Source organism: Triturus cristatus, chromosome 3_2, assembly GCF_964204655.1.
Source record: "Triturus cristatus chromosome 3_2, aTriCri1.1, whole genome shotgun sequence".
NCBI classification, from domain to species: domain Eukaryota; kingdom Metazoa; phylum Chordata; class Amphibia; order Caudata; family Salamandridae; genus Triturus; species Triturus cristatus.
The window spans coordinates 819,761,415-819,778,699 of record NC_140584.1 but is presented as its reverse complement, the minus strand read 5'-3'; the positions used below and the strand labels follow the sequence as shown (position 1 = coordinate 819,778,699).

Sequence of the window (17,285 nt, the reverse complement as noted above, 5' to 3'; positions counted from 1 at the left end):
CTTCAACATCGTCAAAGAGCTCTCCAACCCCAACGCCGGTAACAACGACATCACCCCTTCACAAGACCTCTGCAACTCCCTCGCCTCCTACTTCCACAACAAGATCGAGGACATACACAACAGCTTCAGCACTCAACCGACGCACGCCACGACCGAACCACCGCCCCCCACCACCACCCTCCGTGCCTGGACCCCGATCAGCACCGAAGACACCGTCCGCACGATGAACTCCATCCACTCCGGATCTCCTACCGACCCCTGCCCTCACCACGTCTTCAACAAGGCCGACGCTGTCATCGCACCCCACCTGCGGGACATCATCAACACCTCCTTCGACACCGCTACCTTCCCGGAGAGCTGGAAGCACGCTGAACTCAGCGCTCTACTAAAGAAGCCATCAGCCGACCCCACCGACCTCAAGAACTACCGCCCCATCTCACTGCTCCCGTTTCCTGCAAAAGTCATCGAGAAGACCGTCAACAAGCAGCTGGCCGCCTTCCTCGAGACGAACGGATCCCTCGACCTCTCGCAGTCTGGCTTCCGGGCCAACCACAGCACCGAGACCGCCCTGATCGCAGCCACCGATGACATCCGAGCTCTGCTTGACAACGGAGAAACAGCGGCCCTCATCCTCCTAGACCTCTCCGCGGCCTTCAACACTGTCTGCCACCGTACACTAGTGCAGCGACTCAGCAACGTCGGAATCCAGGAGAAGGCACTGGAGTGGATCATCTCCTTCCTCACCGGAAGGACACAGAGAGTCCGCCTCCCCCCGTTCAGATCTGAAGCCACCGAAGTCATCTGCGGCGCTCCTCAAGGCTCCTCGCTCAGTCCAACCCTCTTCAACGTGTACATGAGCCCCCTCGCAGACATCGCACGCCAGCACAACCTCAACATCATCTCCTACGCCGACGACACCCAGCTGATTCTCTCCCTCACCAACGACCCCGCCACCGCCAGAGCCAACCTCCACGAAGGGATGAAAGAGGTAGCCGAATGGATGAAGAACAGCCGCCTGAAACTGAACTCGGACAAGACGGAAGTCCTCATCCTGGGATGCTCACCCTGCGCCTGGGACGACTCCTGGTGGCCCCCCGCCCTAGGCAGCGCACCCAAACTAACAGACCACGCACGCAACCTGGGCTTCATCCTGGACTCCACCCTCTCCATGACCAGACAAGTCAACGCCGTCTCCTCGTCGTGCTTCAACATCCTGCGCATGCTACGAAAGATCTTCCGGTGGATCCCCACCGAGACCAAGAAGACGGTCACCCAGGCCCTCGTCACCAGCCGTCTGGACTACGGCAACTCCCTCTACGCCGGAACCACCGCCAAACTCCAGAAAAGACTTCAGCGGATCCAGAACGCCTCAGCACGACTCATCCTGGACATCCCCCGTCGCAGCCACATCTCCGGACACCTGAGAGACCTGCACTGGCTACCGGTCACCAAGAGAATCACCTTCCGTCTCCTCACCCACGCACACAAAGCCCTACACAACCAAGGCCCAGGATACCTCAGCCGCCTCAACTTCTACGCTGCCAAACGCCAGCTTCGATCGACCGGCCATGCCCTCGCCACTGTCCCCCGCATCCGAAGAGCCACCACAGGGGGACGGTCTTTCTCCTTCCTCGCCGCCAGGACGTGGAACTCCCTCCCGACCCACCTCCGCCTGACCCAGGACCACCTCGCCTTCAGGAAGCAACTCAAGACCTGGCTGTTCGAGCAGTAGCGGACCCCCCTCCCCTAGCGCCTTGAGACCCTCTGGGTGAGTAGTGCGCTATATAAATGCTTTGATTGATTGATTGATATCACAAAAAATAAAGTTTAAACCATTTCATGTAGTTGATAACTACAATACAAATACAACCATAGAATACTAAAGTCTGACAATGGAGAGAAGTGCATCCAGCAGCTCACCGTTAAACCATAAAAAGCTCCGAGCCGGACGTTTATCCTTTCACATCCCACCGATGAGATCGCAAACTGGGATGACAATGCTTCCTATTAAAAGGGGCAAAATAAATGATCTTTGTGAAGTGCGCCGCTGCACACAACGAATAGTATTATCGCACTGTGTATGATGTCACCTACTTAAAATATAAACAGCCTGAAATCGATGCATTCTGCATTACGTACCGTTTCATTTAATATCATGCACACAAGAACGTATGCAAACCAAAGAGAAAGCGTCGTCATCCTTTCGGCAGACTTGTACCGGTAGATGAGTAATTACAAGGTTCCGAGAAGCCGTAGGGCGGTGACAAAGCCCGTCAAGAAACTGATACTGCGCATCTTTCGAGACAGGTCGTTTAAGGCTGCAGACTGTCGTTAGGGCTCATTCCCTTGCGCCTCGCTTCACAGTCACTCCAGCCCTCTAATCTCCTCGGGGTCATTAGGGCTCGGGAGCTAGTAAGCACTCATTCATGGTGTTCATTCTCCCCAGACAAACAACGTGCACAGAACATCTCCTGTCGTGGCTAATATACTGGCATGGGTAGCCTTCCTCGCCTGTCGAGGAGGGCGTAACTCCTCACCTTGGAGGGTGATAGAGACAGGACATTCCCTGCGGTCGAAGAAAGAGCATCTCCTCACGTGGGTGAAAGTGGTCGGATCTAGTCTGCGCCTGGTCCTTCGTCGGAGCCTCCACGTGGCCGAGGAGAGCGCATCGCCTCACGTGGGTGACAGTGGCTCGCCGATCCCAGAGCGGATTGTGGTTGACAAGAGATCCAGAGATCTGACTCTGCCATGCCAAGACAAGGACGAGTCAATTCAAGAAGCGACTAAGCGAGGCCAACAGCAAGCAGGCTTTCTAACACGCGGCCGAGAGAGCAACTGATTTCAATTTATCGATTGCTCTGGTGACCGAATCCTTTCATATAGTCCTAGGAAATGAGGTGTGTGTGTGTGTGGGGGGGGGGGGGGGGGGGACATCTGGCCTACGCATTTATCCGATCAACCCCTCATGCCTCGAAACACACAACTACTACCCCACTCCATGCACTCACTTCATATACTTTGCAAACATGAACTGACCTCGAGATGATTTTAACCTGTGACCTCGAAGGTAGCACGCTCAACTCTGAGACTGGCTAATTTCCCGCTCGGCTATGTAATAGCTTTCTTGGCTTCACTGTGTTTAAATGTCTCCACTCTCTTCTTGTAAGAAAAGGCAACAGTGTGTTCATACATAGCTCAAACATGAAGTGTTTCTGGCCATTAAGCTCTCCCATGGCTTCAGTGTTAAAGCTGGAGCCTTAAATATAAATTGCACACATTAATCCAACCCCAGAGTAAGAGCTCAAATAGGGAGAGGGAAATTAAGTGTTCATCTCACACTCACTGCATGGATACATCCAACTCACATTATTCATTTATTTTAAGTTTAAGTACAAAAGGCTTCAAACCCGTCTTATTTCATGATAATTCTGTTCGGCAGCGTCTAACTGATGTGAGCCTTTGTCTTGGGAAACACGTCAGTGTCATTTAGTAAACAAAATTAATTACCACCATTTTCCCTGGGGCAGTGGGTGGAGTATGCGTGTTTTGAAGGAAGCCTCAAGTGACTCAGTATAGTGGATAAAGCCCAAGATGTTTGCCGGAAACATTCAAATGATGGAATCCGGGAACATTCCATACACAGAAAAAAACCACAAGCATTGACAGCCAATAGTTTATGCGTGGTCCTATTAAAGGACACGTTACCACAATCGAGAATATATGAGGGAGAAGAAGAGAGCAAAGAGGGATGCAGTCTTACAATCAGAAGAGGGTCCAGAAGAAGAGGGAAGAAGGCATTTGAACTGACAGAGGAGAAGCATGTGCGGGCACAGGAGGGGCACTGGACCCTGAACAGAGGGATGGGTCGCAGGAAAAAACGGCAACCAGTCCACATCGGTGACCCGCGGATCCTGCAGGTGAGGGGCACAGCTCCACAGGCCCGGGGGCTATTGTGACTCCGAGATCGACACAAAAGGAGGAACGGACAGGCAAAAGGATTAAAGTAGGTGCAGTAACAACTAGCCACGGCCTGAAGGGTAATTAATCCAGAGTTTTCAATCCAATGTCCATGTATTTATTCAGTCTTTCCAATTCTCAAAACAAAACCAGGTGAACTATTCTAGACACAGCTAGAATTTCAGTTCACACAGCAAAAACAGCCAACATGTGTTTCGTCATGCAATATGATGCACAAATGACATCTTCAGGGCTGCAATCCCAAAAGGAACATAATTACTTAACCATTCTACATAATAAAGCAAGAATATCAAAGATGAATTTTATGTTACAAGAATTTAATCCACCATCATACTATAGGTGAGAAAACCCACCACGAAATGTAACCGAAATCCAGTGATAAAGAATAGTTATAACAAGTCACCGTAAACGTGATTACCAGAGAGTAGAATTCCCAATTGTTTAAATACTTAAAGATCATACACCTACAGGTACAAAAAAAACACAACGTAAAATCATCTCCATAATGGGGTAACTTATCTAGCCAACTCAACTCTAAGGCATATTCACCTTGTACCTCACTAAATCCTTCTTTACAAGTATCAATTTCTGTATCCAACTTCCAAATACCTTATAATGTGACCCAATTTAAGGACCTATATGCTGTAGTGAAAATTAATAACAAAGCTTTATTAATAAAGAAATCTGAGACACCCCAAACACACCTATAATTCCAACCGCGAGTATATTAATAATCTCACCTAGGCGGTCAAGATCTGATAATGATATCTCTTCAGCCAGCTTCACTGAAAATCATGTAAGATAAGAATATAGAAAAACGAAACAATCACGAGACCATGGACGGAGATAGATATATATACCCACACACACACACACACACACACACACACACACACACACGATGACATGATAAATGTATTGTAATTGCATTTATATAGCGCTTACTACCCCTGACGAGGCGTCAAACACGCTATTCCGGAACCCATAAAGGATCAGTGTTGAATTAGTATAGTGAAATATAAAAGTAATTGAAGTGGTGGATAGGTTAGTCAGTTATTTGGATTCAGAAGGATAGAAGAGGGAAAAAAGGTTTGTATTTATATAGCGCTTGTTACCCCTGATGGGGTGTTGAAGCGCTTTTTTGGCGAGTAGTATGCTACTCCAGAAAGGATAGTGGTGAATTAGTATAGTGAAATATGAAAGTAAAAACAATATATCAGAACCGCACCAACTTTCTTGACATATATGCAAGAAATCTTAAGTCCATTTAAGTCCAATCGAACCAATTAGTACGAGAGATGTCAATTGTCCCAACAGATTATTTAGAATTTCTTTTATTTTCAATCAAAAGCCATCAGCCAACGCGTTTCGTCCTGATGTACTAGGACTTCTTCAGGGCAATAGTATTTACTTTAAGTAGAACTGAAAAACAAAAGCGATCGTCCGATGTCCAGTAACCAATAATCAAATATAACTAGGGCTCCCGGTTTTATGGTATTTATTCTTTTGCCATTTCCGTCTGTATTTATCCATATTTATTTTTTGGGCATTTTTTCTGTATTTATCCACATTTATTTTTGCCGTAAGTAAAAAACGACGCTACAGCTAGTATTTTCCCACATTTATTTAAATTAACAATGCACACATGCGATCACTTAAACGAGTGATTTGTTGTGGTTTTAGCAGTGCTATAAATGGTCCGGTACTGAGTAATTTCAAAAGGAGAGTACCTGTGCTTCTCAGTTTTGCTATAAAAACACTTTAGGATAGAGTACAAGCACTTATCAGGAGCAAACATGTGCCAGCTCTTCTGTATTTCCATCTAAAACTAGGTAGAAATCTGCCTTCAAGTGTCTACGGTTTTCACAGAGAAAGTACGTAAGGTTACCTATATTGGTGGTGGTGTGTTTGTGTGTAGATAGACAGACAGATAGATAGATCCCAAGCTACACGCCACGTCATTGTCACATTAAATAGTCACTCCCACTTAAGGCATTAGTAAACATAAACAACCTACTACGTGTCTCACTTCAAACCCTCTACATTTCACAAGTGCTATGGTAATGGATTAAATGCTGCGCAATGCACATACAAAATATACATAGACACATGAATAAATATTGTTTGTGGGTGAAGAGTTTAAACATGAAAAAACCAAAACATCTATATGTTGCCAGCCTAATTGAGAAACCTCATAAATTACACATGAGACGCCAAACACTCTAAATATGCCGCCTGTATACTTAACATTTATAAAAATATAAAGTCTTTAACAAACTATTTGACATTTAAAACATGCTGCAGTTATATCGTCATAAAAGTGAAAAGCACCTCTGTCTCCCCTCAGACCTGGAATGCATTTCTGAAATGAAAAGCGCTCTGCCGATGCAGCTATAATGACTTACAAAGCCAGATGAAAGTGCAGCAAACACTAATTCGAACCCCAATAAGCATTCTACTTTCATGGGAGCCAGTTACCTAACAAATGTATGTGTCCGTGTCAGAACTACCCCTCCTATAATGCATCTGGACAATCGCAAATATGCCTGCAAAAGACTTATATATATCATTTAAGGACGTGGCATGTCGCTTGGGAGCTCTCTGCTGCCAAAACCTGTTTTCAAAACCCGGGAGGGGAGCGTCAGCTCCTTCTCTGCTAATAGCTGCCGAGGTTTCAGATTGTACCGCTGGCCTTCTTATCGCCTCACACCTGGCCGTGAAACCAAGCACCCTGCAGCTATGCCCCTTCTACCAAACTCCCGGCTATACAATGAAACCATGGTGATCTGGATAATCATTAAAGTGGCACCTTTCTTCTGTCTCCTCCTCCTCTCTTTAGACGCCTGGTTCTGAGCGTGAATTGCATGCACAGCTATGTCGGTCCGAAGCACTCACGCTGCCGTGTGAAATCATGGGGTGAAAGAACAATAAAGCCTCGTTAACAAGCAAATGGTCTTTAAAAAGACCTGTGAAGTACTCGGGTGCGGCTGTGTGCCTGGGATGGAAATTCCAGCAGCAGGAAGGGGGCATGGCTGGATTCGAGCACAGCAGTGTGGCAACATTTTCTAGTATTTTGCCGTTTCTAAATATAAATACAGACAAAGGAAATATAGATTTCCGTCTGTATTTATATGTAGAAATCCGTAAATACGGAAAACCGGGAGCCCTAAATATAACTGGTGTTTCTTGACTATTTCATGTATTAGTATAATCAAAATAATCCATAATCATCTCTAGGGTGGTTCCTTTCCAGTCCCAAAAACAACTTTGATGCTGCGGTATGATGGCTGGCGACAACAAAGACAAGCAATGCGCACCAGAAGAATTCTTAGGTGAACGAGCAGGTGGGTATTATCCACCCCAAACACACGGTCCTGTAGCAAAAGCGTCTCGCGACGTGGCTCTATTTTCAAGGATGTTGTGTGAGCAATTTGAGTGGTGTTTATTAGTGAGCTATTTGGAGGGAATTTGTATCTCTGCCTTTCTATCGTGCCTGTGACCTCATCTCTGTGTGCATTTTATTAATATGTGCTATACCGTCCCTTTGAACAGCTCAAAAGGATATCTTACGGACAAGTCAACCAAGTCACATGTGGCTAATGTACAACAGTGCATGGAAAGTATGATGATCTAACAAATCTGAAGCAAAAGTGAATTCAGATTTTTTAAAAACTGCATTCTTCTCACTGGGTTCTTTGGAGGATATACTTATATAGGCAGTTGAAAATCCGTGCACTTTCTGACATGCATCCTCCGGCAGAGCAGTGGTCTGCCTGTTTACTTTACTCCTCACCACATCTTACTGCCCAAGCTAACCCACCTCTCTTTCCAAACAACTGTTGAACATATAAGAAAGGGTACACTCCTTTGAGAACGTAGGAGGAGATAAGGTCAAACAGACAGACCTGCCGATTTTGGAACATGTTCGAGCCCAGTGTTGGCTCAACATCCTGTGATCCGGGGCAAATTACTTGTGCCTAAAAAATGACTAACCTTTTGTAATGTGCTCATGTAAAGCAACCTAATGCCCTCGAGCCGACTCTACGCTATATAAAACTGAAAATAAAATATGACACTCATTTCATAACCATGCATTACTAAGTAACATTATTAGGGGACAAGTGACAGAACAGAGTACACGTCTCTAGGCTATACTCCAAATCCCACCTCAAGATGTTTTTAATAGTACCAGGTCAGCTGGTGATAACATAAACAAAGTCAAGTCGCATCAGCGTGCCATGCTCGCAACCTTTGATGAATTGCTGTGCAGGAGAGTGGAAGGACAAACATGCATGCGGGAATACTGTGTGTAAAACAAAATACGACGCTAGCACAACGATGACCACTGTAAAGCATTTTAGCAGCCTAAACATTAAACTGCTGTGACATCCACAAATCCAACTAAAAATAACTTCCGTATAAAGCCTAAACAGGACATAAGATGTGCCACTACATGGACTCAATGAGATTTGGTATGGTTGCATTTCAGGGACCAAAGTAAGAAATGCATGGTTAAAGGATCTGTTGGAAATGGCCCTTTTTGCAGGGTTATCCCTAAAGTTTTTGCTTTTTCGTCCTATTTTTTCCTGACCGGTGTGTGTTGGTTTTGGACTCTGGGCACTTCACCACTGCTGATCAGTGCTAAAGTGCATATGCTCTCTGTGTAAACTGTGTTTTGATTGGTGTTTCCATGATTGGCTATTTGATTTATGTGTCAGTCCCTAGTGAAGTGCAGTGCGAGTGCCAGGGCTAATAAATCAAATGCTGTTGGTGGGCTGCAGCACTGGATTGTGCCACCAACGCAAACAGCCTGTAAAGTGTGTCTAAGGCCTGCCATTGCAGAGCCTCTGTACAGCCTGGGGCTGCCATGTTGACTTAGCAAGTGCACACACTTGCAAATACCTAAACCTTCCCTTTTCTACATGTTAGTCACCCCTAAAGTAGGCCCAAGGTACCCCTGTGGGCAGGGCGCATTGTATATGAAAGGTAGGACATGCCCTGGTGTGTGTGTGGCATGTCCTGATAGTGAATTACAGCCTACTTCATTTTTCACTATTGCAAGGCTACCTATGCTCCATAGGCCAGAATGGGCAGTTGGATTATTACATTTTATAATCCTAACTGACTCAGGGAACATGGTAGAAATTCGAATTTAGGTCGCTTGAACTCAGAATGATAAAATACATCTTTTAGTAAAGTTGGTTTTAACATTCTGTGTTTGAAATGAACACTTTTAGAAAGGTATTTTCTTGTCTAACTATCCAAACCTGCGTCTGCTAGGTTGTGTATTCCCTGTCTGGAGTTTGACTGACAGGGCTGGGGAATTCCAGGAGACAGGGGGAGTCCGCCCAGTGGTGAATAGAGAGATCTGCATCTAGATGGGAGGGAGGAGTTGCACCTGGGGCCTAAATAGGACTGTGCCTGCCCCCCACAGTGCTGGCTCCACCCCTATGGTGCGTCTGTTTCTGCTCTGCACTGTGAAAGCAGAGAAGGAATCATGTCAACAGAGTGCTCCAGGGTTGTGCCTTTCCTCCACAATGCTGGCTCCACCTCCTGTGGGGCGTCTGATGTCTCTGCCCTGTACTCTGAAAGGAAAGAAGGAGTCATGTAAACAAAGTGCCCCAGGACTGACCAGAAATGGCTTGGACTAGGCAAAGGCCCCTCTGCCCTCAGAGGCCTAAGGATTTGGGGGTATAAGTAGTGGGACCCTGATCCCAAGAATTTAGATTACTTCTGAACTAAGGAAACCTGCCAGGAAGAAGAACCGGGAAAGCTGGAGGAGGAGTACTGCACCTATGCTGCGTGTTGAGGGGTTGGCCTGCAGTGGTTGCTTTTGCCTTGGATAGGGAAAGGACTGGACTGTACTTTCATCATCCTGCTGTTAGAATTTTCTCCAAGGGCTTGAAGTAGAGTTTGCCTCCTGTTGGAAGTCTCAGGAATAGAAAAGACTTCCCAGATCTCGCTGGAATCAAAGAACCTGCCAAGACGAAGAGCTGCCAGGAGGAGTACTGCCCCTTTGCTGTGTTGTTGCTTTGTTGAGTTGGCCTGCAGCTGCTGCTTCTGCCTTGGGCAGTGAAAGGACGGGACTGAACTTTCTCTACTTGTGCTGAGTATCTCCAAGGGCCTGAAACGAGCTGGCCTCCTGTTAAGAAGTCTCAGGGACTGCAAAGAATTCACCAACCTCTGGGTACCGCTCCTGGAACCGCTGTTTCAGTTGCCACAGAGAAGAGGGAACCGCGACCAACTCAGTCACCAACTCAGTCGCTGGCCTCGTGTCCTGAAGGCACCGCAGGCTGCACCAACTCGCCCAGCACCGCAAGCCTTGGTCTCACCGACTCAGTCACTGAGCAGCTGCCTGACCTGCATCGAGAGACACCGCAACCTGCATCGCCTCGCTTCACTTCACTGGCCTGGGCTCACCTACACGGTCCCTGCTGGCTCGACACCCGTGACCGACTCGTCACACACAGCTGTCCGGCTCGGCCAGCGCCAATTCACGCCAACCGGCTCGGTCGCTCGCATCTCAACTTGCCAGCACCGCATCGAGCACCGTCTTGCCCTGCACCGTAAGCCTTGGTCTCACCGACACCGTCTACACGATCGTCACTGAGCCGCTACTCGCACCACATCGAGGGACACCGCACCTTGCACTGCTTCCACCTTGCACAGTGACCGCGACGAACGCCACAAACGGCTCTGTCACCTGCACCACAACCTGCCAGCACCGCATCGATTCGCCCTGCACCGCAAGCCTTGGTCTCACCGACACAGTCTGCACGATCGCCACAGAGCCGCTGCTCGCACCGCATCAAGGATGCCAAGACCGACTCGCACACCTGTGAGAGCCGCACTAAGAAAGGTACTGTTAACGAATCTGTCCCGCTGTTGCTGGCCCGTACCGACGCGGTCAGCAGGAACTGCGAGATTCTGTTGTTTTCAGCATCGCGGTAGACGCGGACCGAGCTACCAACTCGTACAAACTGTGTTTTTCAACGTATTTTGCAACTTAAAGACATTTTGAGAAGTAACTATTTTTGAAGTACTGTATAATGGATTTTTATCGTATTTGGTCTTGTTTATTATAAAAATATTGGATATTTTTCTAAAACTGGTGTGGTGTCCGTTTGTAGTGCTTACATTGTATTACTGTTGGTTTTGTGCAAATGCTTTACACACTCCCTCCAAGATAAGTCTGACTGCTCATGCCAAGCTACCAAGGGGGTGAGCAGGGGTTATTTTAGGAGTGTAACTCCCTTGTCCTGACTAGAGTGGTGGCTTCTGCCTGGCTTGGGTGCAAACCTTTGCCAACCAGAAATCCCATTTCTAACAGGATCCAAATAACATGAGAAACATTTCGGGAACACAAACAAACACAAGTGGGGCACTGCGATGACCAAATTAAAAGGAGAAGAATTCAGGACATAAATAACGTGGGACATTTTAAGGACCAAATTAAACTGTGACATTTAAGAACCCAAGAAAGCACCAAAAGGGGAGATATCATGGATTCAAATAACCAAGGATATGGCAGGATCCGAATCAGGAATATTTTTTTTCGGATGCCAGGAAGGTGACAGGATCCAGAGAGCTAAACATAATAAAAGGTGGACATTTGTGTGACTTCTATAGGAAAGGAATGTGGTGAACACACACAAACAGGGGACCCTGAGCAAAATAAAGAGAATTAGTATTCTAGAAACTCAATCAATATGAATATGTATTTTCAGCACCTCGTAAAAGAAGCTATTTGACATCCCAGATAAAATATTTACTCTCAGGAACACAAATAAGCACGAGTCAATCTGACAATATGACCATAACGCGGGGATTCCAAACAAGGCTGGCTATAGGTTGCAGACACGCATACGAGAAGAGGGTCTTGAAGTGGATGGTCATAAAAGATTAAAGCAGCAGTTTCGGAAAATGCCATACACTTCCCCACACCACCTTGTGAGACCGTTACTCATTCGCCGAAATAAACAAACCCCACCTCCCTGCGATGCCTACGAGCTGGGCTCTGCTCACCTCCTAGGACAACAGGATGCTACCAATGTTCCTCTCACCTCCCGCCGCCTCAGCTTCTTACAGCAAAATAAAGCTACCCATGAAAAACTCGGCGGCGCCCTGTGACAGGGCGGGGCTTGTGTGGAGCGTCACTGTGCGACAATAGAGGGCGCAGCATACTAAGGGAAATAAAAAAAGGACTAGGCAGTCTACACGAGATGTCCCAGCAATCAGTCTCCCTTCTTAAAAAAAATATAATCTCTGATTAGGAAAGAGTATGAATGCACGACGCAGGTACAAACACCATATTATGTCAGTACATTAAATACAAATTATTAACACTAAAGATCACCACGCCTTATGATGAGGTTTACTTTTTTCTATCGAAAGTATAATTTTTTGCTCACTATAAGAAACGCGTTTGCTTATTTCAAATTCAAATTTATGTGTTTTACAGAAAAAGTCCGCTACTTCGACTTTTAGTGCCGTTCCGAAATGTCGAGAACAAGACGGCCTAACATTCAACATGGCTGCCAAAATTGCTGCCTGCTCCGGAAGCTTCGTGGGTCGGTTCTAGAGTACATAGCGACAGAAGGTCTGTCGCCACGAGTTGACGCAAGAAACAGCTGAGGGTGAGACTGAATGTGGAACCAAAACTTTCTCACCTTCACAACTCTTCTGGAATGAGGAGTCGATGATAAGGAATTGAAACGGTCATTGGATAGATTCCCGACGTGGTGATACCGCTGACTTGCTTTCCAGTGTTCAGGGCTGTGTGCAGTGTGTTGAGTATATGCACCGTACCGAGTGTACATTCTTGCGCATTGTGCAAAGACAGGAACAGTCCTGCTCAAAAGCAAATTGCCATAAATACATCGCGCGGCGAGTCCCTTGTCCACGGCAAGTGCTGTCAGATGGACGGACGGTATTGAAAAGTTGAACACTGCACAGAACCGAGTGCATACACTTTGATGTGTGCATGCACATTGGGCAGTGCTGATAACAGTACAGGGCTAAGTACGTGGAAGTGTTGAGCGTGTGTTTATTGTGCACTGCTGAATGTTTATAGTAGAGTCGACCTGTACACTATGATGATCTAAGTACACGCTCAAGGATAAATGTATGCTCACCGCAGAGAGCAAAGTACGTGCACCGTGACACTTGCACGATGTATTGGACAGACAACAGGCCGAGTGTGTAAAGTATGCACCATATTTAGGTCAGAGTAGATGCAAAGCCTTGATAGCTCATACAATGAAATAAACAACAAGCAACCACGATTAGGTCCCCACACATCTAGCCTGTTCTCAATGTTGCTACATCCACACCGCTTTTCAGCAATTAGAATTACAATCTAGACCCTTTTCTAAATATTTTTAAATCACAACCACGCGTCTTTCTTCGTGTGGGTAGCTCTACTTTGTTGGGTGCCCACCCACGTTCTAATGGAGCTGGTGTTCAACCTAGCCCACAGCTGCTCTAAGACAACTCTGATATTGCGTACAGCTTAATGGCTGCAGCTGTACTTGCAGAATAGTTCAAATAGACGTATGGTCCATCAAGTTCGGTTTTCTAATTAGGAGAATCGTGGCTTTGGTTTGTACAGTTTTATAGACTTAGTATTGGAAATCGTATTTCTTAGACATCAATGTGACACGAAGCTGCTCACAGTTAAACACTGGAATGGAAGAATAAGCGTAATCGAAAAACGCACTATGAAAATATTCTACTCGTTATATCCGGTACCACCTTCCCAAAGTTCCAGGTGCTAAAGGGCAGGTGAGTTTTCACATCAATGCCAAATGGCTGTATGAAAATGTTTAATAGTGACTGATGTACATGGGTGTGTGGGGAGAAATGCAAAAACGGTTATTAATTAGTAAAAATGCTATCAATTTGAACAAAGGCAAGCACAAAAGTATCGAGAAAATTAGAATGAGACGATATATCATGCAATGTTAGTGAATACGCTAATAATACTTCTTTATTGTTTTAGCTTTCTTATGAAATCATTTACCATAATACTCCAATAAAATACAAGGATATATTAGTATCTCAATAAAATTATGTCAAAAAAAATTAAGCCTAGGATTGGTAAAAAAAAAATCCCATAAACAGATGTGACCAAGTTAAAATCGATCCAAGTGTTCATAACAACTGCATAAAAAAATCTGATAATTTAAAAGCATGAGAACAATATTTCAAGTGTTGCAGTTAAACATTAACATGTTACTTGCTTCATGCATTCTTCAGTTATAGCCTTAAACTTCATTATGCAGTCAATAACTATTTCAGAGCTGTCCCTAAAGCAAAAAACTGGTTGTTTCCTATTGAGTTCTGACTCCTACCTTCTAAACAAAGGTCTTAGGTATATTTGGCAGACATAACGTAGATTACCACAATTTCATAAGATGTGTTTAGTAGTTTCCTTACTGATAGCACATAAGCAACAAAACAACTGGAAATCCATTGATTTATTCCATGTGCCTTCAAATTGTGCTAGTGGAATATAAAGAAGACGAAACCTTAGGAAGCTTCATTTCACAGATGGTTTTAGGGCAAGGTCCAGATACTGTTGCCTCATAAATGTATAAGAGCCCTGTAAGTAGCAGCTACTTTTATATTCCAAGCACTTATCCTGATCTACTACATCTGAACTATGTTTATATCTTGCTTGATTAGAGATCTACGTTCTATCCTAACCATTTTAGCAAGAGTGTTTAGCAATGGTAGCACATATTCTCGCAGCATCACAGATACATAATGAGGTGCAAATGAATTTTACTCTATTGAAGTACTTTTGTTTTTATTGAACTTTTGACTGATTGATCTTGCAATGAGACACAATTAGGTTTTAAATTGCCAAAGCACATGATTTTTGTTCTATCACAATTTATTTTTAAGTTATATATACTCTTGTAAGCTTGATATATGATGTTGTAGTCCTGTTTTTGAAAACAGAACCAGGTCATCTGCATATGCAAGGAACTGTACTTTTTCATGATAGAGTTTTGGGCAGTCGCAGTCATTGTTATTTAGTGTTTCATAAATTTCGGCTAACTATAGACCAAAAAGGAGCAGTGCTAATATGCAGTGAATAAGGAGCTGGCAGGAATTGAGAATAATGTTGGAACTGGCAAAATCAAATTCTATGTTTTTGGGAGCTTTTTCATACTTGAACAATTTAATTGAAAAAAAGTATATCTCCACCGTATCATTCAGACTTGACTACTTGGAGGCTATCGTTATAATGCCCTGGGATGGGAGTTTTGATGTAGCTACCCACACAAATGAAAATACCGTCCCTTAATTCACCCATTCTGCTAGTGTTGTGGTTGTGCGGTGCACTCTGTATATTTACAAAATGTTCCTTAAAAAAACAATGTTTCCCTCTTAGTGAATGTAATAGCTTGCCTGGCATAGGCAAACAATGAATGTTTCTCTCCTCAGAGCGTGCTTCGCTCCCTGTTGTACTACTCCCAGCCCACAGGAACTAAAATCAATCAGAAGACCTTTCTTGTGTCAAAGGTTGAACTATATTCTGTTGGTGTTGGCCAGAGTTCCATTCTTGACTGTTTGTAATGATTCTTGGTGTTTTCAAATAATTGCCATCAGTTCTTTATGATGTTGCTATTCAACATGATGTATATCACATGTATCAAAACCTCCCTTTAATCGTCTACTCTATGTGTACTAGCATTGTTGATTTTGTGTGCATCAGTCGTGCCTTAATTGCCCATGTGTATTTACAGTTGTTATGGGCATAAGAGTGTACAGCGGGATGTTTAAAGCCATATTTGTAATTGTATTGTATTTTATTCTACACTTATAGAGCGCACTTTCACCATAAGGGTACCCTGGCGCTTGTGATGCGTGTGCACAGCTGGTCAAAAATTAGGCAGTGATCAATGTATGCAAGACAGGCTACAGAGCAATACGAATCAAGCTCTAGAATAGAGCCATGTCTTTTTCTGAACTGAAGCAAGTCTTCCAGCTGTCCGATATCAGTTGGAAGTTTGTTCCAAAGTCGCGCTGCGGCAGTACTAAAGGCACTACCTCCTGATTTGGTTCTTCTAAATCTGGGCACTTTCACCAGTTTGGCAGAAGAAGAACGGAGTCTCCGGGTAGGAACATACCATACAAATTTGTTCTGCATTAGTTTCGGTCCGGTACCATGCAGAGCTATAAACACAATGCAAAGTGACTAAAACTGTATCCTTTGCGATACTGGGAGCCAATGCTGCTCCAAAAGAGTCTGAGAGGTGGATGAGCATAGTTGCCTCATTAAGGCTAGCCTAGCCGCCATTCTCTGGATTCTCTGGAGTCTCTCAATCAAAAACGTAGGAGACTCCAGCAGCAAGGCATTACAATAATCCAGCCGGCTCAAGATAATACTTCTTACTATCAATGCTCTAGTCTGTGTAGGTAGCATCGGAAGAATCTTCTGGAGTACTCTAATTAGGGAGAAACAGCTCCCGACTGTTGTAATCCTACTTCCTCGTCACCAGACCCTCAGATAGTGAGATAGTTCGTTCAGCACTGGTTAGGTAGCTATGGGAGGATGGTAAGTAGTGATTTGGGGCAGACCCCCCCCCCATTATCCTTCCCACCAGCGTATTTTCCTTTAACCCAGGGTGTTGCTCCCAGGATGTTGATCACTTATGAGCAAATATCACAACGTAGAAAAGGTACAACTAACTGGCTGCCTCCCATGTCTGAAGAGATCATTAGTGTCAGCCAGTTCCCCTCAAGGTAACACTACCACAGAAGCTGTTGAAGGCTGCAACCCAGTCACATTAGTCTTCACATTTTTTAGCGTGCTGGCTTTTAGCACCTAGTACAATTAGTGGTAATACAGGGAGTCACTTGAATCTTGGAAGAAGCTGCTTTTGGAACCCAAGAAAGGTAAACATATTTTATGTTAATTTTGTTGCTATTTATATAGTGCTTGTTAGACGGCGACCTCAGAGGAGCCCGGAAAGGGGTCCTGACTTCCCTGAGTCCCACCCGTGTAGTATTGTAGCCGGGCACTGGCGGGAGATTCCCCAGGGGGAGGAATCTCGCAACTAGGATCGTACTTCTGGCACCACACGACACAGAGAGACCACACTGGGTATTCTCAGAACAAGCTTTATCAAATAGGTATCACTGCAAATATGTACAAGGTGAGCACGGGCTCAAGAGTCTCGGAAAGGTAGGGGGTAGCGGGACTGTCTCTGGTAACGGTTCAAAGCAGGGACGTGTCCGGCGCACAGCTCACAATCCTCGAGCTGGGGGATACGTGGTCGGAGTTGGGGTCCGGC

The 17,285-nt window shown here is 45.1% G+C and overlaps 2 protein-coding genes across 5 annotated transcripts in view; one reads left to right on the top strand and one right to left on the bottom strand.

Moving 5' to 3' along the window:
• TRAK2 (trafficking kinesin protein 2) overlaps positions 1 to 12,124 on the bottom strand; it is a 376,229-nt gene extending 364,105 nt beyond the window's left edge. For both annotated transcript variants that reach the window (XM_085648987.1, XM_085648989.1), the window contains exon 1: positions 12,004 to 12,124. The gene's annotated coding sequence lies outside the window, so the exon portion shown is untranslated. The remainder of the gene's footprint in view (positions 1 to 12,003) is intronic.
• STRADB (STE20 related adaptor beta) overlaps positions 1 to 17,285 on the top strand; it is a 390,751-nt gene that overhangs the window by 220,310 nt on the left and 153,156 nt on the right. The window contains exon 1 of one of the 3 annotated variants that reach the window (XM_085648991.1): positions 12,440 to 13,761. The exons of 1 other annotated variant lie outside the window; for it this stretch is intronic. The gene's annotated coding sequence lies outside the window, so the exon portion shown is untranslated. Of the gene's footprint in view, positions 1 to 12,439; positions 13,762 to 17,285 lie in introns of those variants that run through there. One more of the 3 variants, XM_085648992.1, reaches the window with a different exon arrangement.